Source organism: Exserohilum turcica (genome assembly GCF_000359705.1).
Source record: "Exserohilum turcica Et28A unplaced genomic scaffold SETTUscaffold_16, whole genome shotgun sequence".
Taxonomy (NCBI): Eukaryota; Fungi; Ascomycota; class Dothideomycetes; order Pleosporales; family Pleosporaceae; genus Exserohilum; species Exserohilum turcicum.
This window is the reverse complement of record NW_007359981.1, coordinates 42,551-47,297: the sequence shown is the minus strand read 5'-3', so window position 1 is coordinate 47,297 and position 4,747 is coordinate 42,551.

The window sequence follows — 4,747 nt, the reverse complement described above, 5'->3', positions numbered from 1 at the left end:
CTGCGAAATCCTACAAGCTAGGACATCTAGGACTACTACCTCTTCTAACTAGAATGTTAAAAAGTCCTATAAATAAAATGTTAATAGAAGTAGCCCTGCTACAGAGAGCGCTCTAAATCTAGCTATTCAAGTAAACGCCAAGATTATCGCTATACAGGAACCCTGGCTACTAAAGGGACATACCTACGAGAATACTAGATCAATCGCCCACCAAGACTTTACTCAAATACTCCCTACTTATAAGGGGTTAAGGCCAAGAACGCTCTTCTATATTAGAAAAGACCTAGATGCAGAGGTCAACCTATATATTAGCGACGACAACGATTTACAAGCTATTACAATACTCTCCTCTTTAACTAAGATCTATAACGTGGTTCATAAGCGAGTCGGTCACCCAAGCGAGTCGGTCACTCCCTACCAGCGCGTTAACGTTGACACGTTATTACAGTCTTTTATTATAGTTAATAAACTATTGCAATATACTAAACTAATTATTAGAATCGCTACTATTACTTACACTATCTATCTCAACTACGCAGGTACAAGCGTTGTGTCTAGTCTGCTTGCAACGCCCGCACCGCCGCTCTCCTCGCACCCTCTTCGACGCACTCTCACCATCACCACAACTGCTACCCGCCTGTTTAGCTAATACTTCTTGTACTTCGCCTATAGTAAGAGTCTCTTCTGTCCGTACGTATCGCCGCTTGCGGCTCTTACGCTTATTTGCTATGTCTAGAGCCTCTCGAAGAGCAGCTACTTCCTCCCTTATAAGCGTTATCTTATGTGCTATTTGCTAAGCCCCTTTACTTAGCTGTACAACCTTCTCGTCAAGAGAATTTGCAGAAGACCTAGGGCGGTTTCTTACTCTCTGTTAAATAAGAGTACTTTAAGCCTCAACCTCGCGCGCGTTGCGTGGTGTCTGCGCCTGCCAGGCGGCTGTCCGTCGTGGTGAGTGTACTGGCGTCTGCACCACTACATCAAGCTTAGATAGCACAGCCTGTGGGTCATGTGGGACTAGACCAGCGCCTCTAAAGCTAGCTTGGATATTCTCCTTTGTAATAGACTGCTCAAAAGCAGCCTTAAAGGCTGGTAGGAAGGTCTTCTTGCTGATATAGTGGGTGCGGTTGCGTGCCAAGCCTAAAACAGCGTCGCCATACTTGCGCTTCAATGGCGAGAAGCAGGCAACGTTAAGGGGCTGCAATAGGTAAGACGAGTGTTGAGGCATGTAGAGAAGAATAATATTCTTCTCCTTGCAAAGATCTTGAAATTCGATAGAGCAGTAGCTCTCATAGCCGTTAATAATAAGTAGTCAATACCCACCCACAGTAGAGCTCTTTGTATAGGTATTAAAGTGCTCTAACTAGGCAAGACTAAGCTAATTATTCGTCTAGCTATTGGGACTAACTTTAAGAACCTAGTTAGCAGGCAAATCCTTAAACTAGACGTTAATAAGCACCTTGCCCGCAAAGACAACGAATAGTGGTATCTAGCGACCTAACGCGCCCACGCCTTAGATTATAGTAACCCACTCACAGTTGCCTAGCTGTATCCGCTTCTTTTTCCTATATCCTTCTAATGCTGTAATTAATAACTATAATAAAATCTTGCCTATTATAAAGCTAGTTTTGTTAAAGTTGTAGATATCGTCGTCCACAATACCCCACTTCTGCCTTGTCGCCTAGACTAAGTCAAACTAGCGCTGGATAGCCACTAGGTCCTCGCAGGCGGCTCGCTAGTGATTATAGGGACGGCTCTAGCGCGTACGGAGCTTAGCAGTCCGCCTAACAAAGTTGTTAACCTAATTCTTGCCAATAGGGTTGCCACTACGCTCCTCTAACAGTTTATTGGCTATTGCTTGAACCTTAGCCTTTGTAGAGGCAAATCCACGCGCAGACTCTTCAAAAATACGTCTAATAATAGCCTCCTCTTCTAACTTATTTAGGCGCTTTAAATTTAGTTCAGAGTCGCGTTGGGGGCGCTTTCTAGCCTGTTGATTAGATATTGTACTTTAAGGCACGTTATAGATAGAGGCAGCGCGTCTTTAGCTTTAAACACGTTGTGATTAGATATTAAAAAGAGCAAGTTAAAGATCTAATTTAGGATAAGTTAATTGATAGTTGTGTTGTTAAGACATAACGCGTTGTAGTATCAACGTCGACGCGCTGGTGGGGAGTGACCGACTCGCTTGGGTGACCGACTCGCTTATGAACCACGTTATGTATAACATTTATAACAAAAAAAGCCTAAAAGAAGGGCTTAACAAGACAACAATCCAAAGGCGCCTACTCGAAGAGACTCTAGAACCCTCCTCAATTATACTAGGGGACTTTAACACCCACCACCCTAGATAGAGCCTACAGGATAAAAACCTAAACCAAGAAGCAGAGGATCTAGTAGAGTGGGTAGACAACTAAAACCTTTCTTTTCTAAATACTCTAGGGACTGGCACCTTTTTTCGAGTAAATATGTGGCAAGAAAGCGTACTAGATCTTACTTTTGCAACTAATGATATAGCTGCCAAAACCCAGGACTAGCAAACTATACCAGGAGTTGGATCAGACCACCACGCAATCCTTTTTAGTATTAAAAGCCTAGGCCAGCTACCTAGCCAGCTAAAGAGATTTAATATTAAAAAGACTAACTAGGAAATCTTTAATAGTACACTTAATAAAGAAGTTAATAACTAATAGCTAGAGGCACAACTACTAGACCTACCCCACACCTCTAGCTATTTATCAAGAAAGATCCTATTAGGTCAGGATAACTCCCTAGTAGAGAAACTAGAGAAACTAGGAGAAGATATTACAACAGTAGTACAAACAGCTCTAAAAGAATCCACCCTACTAGTTAGCCAGAAACCAAAGCCAAAACCTTAGTGGACTAGTGAGCTAGATAACCTAAAGTTGGATTAAAACAGAGCTTTTCGAGCCCTAAAAAGAGAAGCTAGTAGAGAGGACAACAGCTAAATTAACTAGTAGAAAAAAGAGTATCTTATTGCAAAATACAGATATCTAAAAACTATTAAAAAAGCAAAGCTTAACTACTAGGAAACCTTCCTACAAAAGGAGACGCTAAAAGAGATATTTAAAGCTATGGCCTATATAAAAGACAACCTATCTATAAAGATACCTGCTATTAAAGGCAAGGAGACCTTTAGAGAAAAATGCTAAGCCTTTAGAGAAGATCTCTTCCCCCTACTACCATCTACTCTAGCCCCACTACTAAATACCTATAAAGGAGATAGTAGATAGGAGTAGCTAGCTCTAATAAAAGAAGAGCTTGAATTCGCCTGCGTAAGCGTAAAAGCTACCTCGCCAGGACTAGATTTAATTAGCTAGGATATAGTCTAAAAAGTCTATTAGGCATAGCTAGAATTACTCTTTAAGATATATTTAGCTCTATTTAATTTTAGCTACTAACTAAAGTGCTAGAGAAAAACTAAAGGAGTTACTCTAAAGAAACCTAGAAAGCTAGACTACTCTATCCTAAAGGTATATAGAGTTATCTCACTCTTAAGCTGCCTAGGGAAAGTACTAGAAAGACTATTTGTAAGACGATTAGGAGCACTAGTAGAAACAATAGACTTACTCCACCCTACCTAGTTAGGCGGGAGATTAAAGAAATTAGCAATTAACGCCGCTTTCCTATTCTATAATAATATACAGCAGCAGAAAAAGAAGCATAGGACTACTATAACTATATTTCTAGACATAAAAGGAGCCTTTAATCACGTGGCTAAAAACAAGCTACTAGAAAATATGAAGGATTAAGAACTTCCCTGCTGCCTGCTATCCTAGACTAAATCCTTCCTAGAAAACAGACTACTAGAGCTATCCTTTAATGGCCAAGTAGAAGATCTACAGGAGGTAAACACTAGTACGCCCTAAGGCAGCCCTACTTCTCTAATCCTATTTTTAATCTACACAAAACTACTATTTTAGTTAATTACAATAAATAGAAATATCTACTCCTCTTCTTATATAGACGACCTACAGATATTAGTATCTACAACATCTATTAAGAAAAACGTTAAATTACTAGAAAAAGAGACCCAAAAACTCTTTAACCTAGCAGAGGAGCTAGCAATTAAATTCAACAGCTTAAAGACTGAACTAGTAAATGGGACTAGATCAAAAAAGGATCAAGATTCTCTCACACTACCCACCCAGGAGACCTAACAACCAAAACAGCAAATTAGATGGCTAGGCATCTACTTTGACAAAGCCCTTAAGTTCAAGGATCACTGCTTTATTAGAAATCAATAGGCAAACTAAGCCTTTACTCGGCTAAGCAGACTAGCAAATAGCAATAAAGGCCTATCACCTAGAGCCTTTAGACAATTATACCTTGCCTGCATCACTAGCGTAGCAGACTATGGTTGTCAGATCTTCTGGAAACAACAACAACTAGCTCTTAAACAAAGGCAATTACTACAAAACAGAGCGTGTAGGAAGATTCTAGGCACATTTAAGACCTCCCCAACTATACCTAGTGAGGTAGAGGCCTGCCTCTACCCACCTAGAGTAAGGTTAAACAACGCTCTTCGACAATACGCCTTTAGAGCTCAAAAACTAGCCCCAAACCACCTAATTAATATTGCTATAACTAGCAATAAAGGGGAACAACTAGATCAGATCACTAGATCTATCTCCACAGTCCTTGCTAGAAACACTAAGGAGATACAACATTACGCCTTTACACCTTAGAACTCAAATATCCTATACAAGGTCTAATATATACTAAAGAG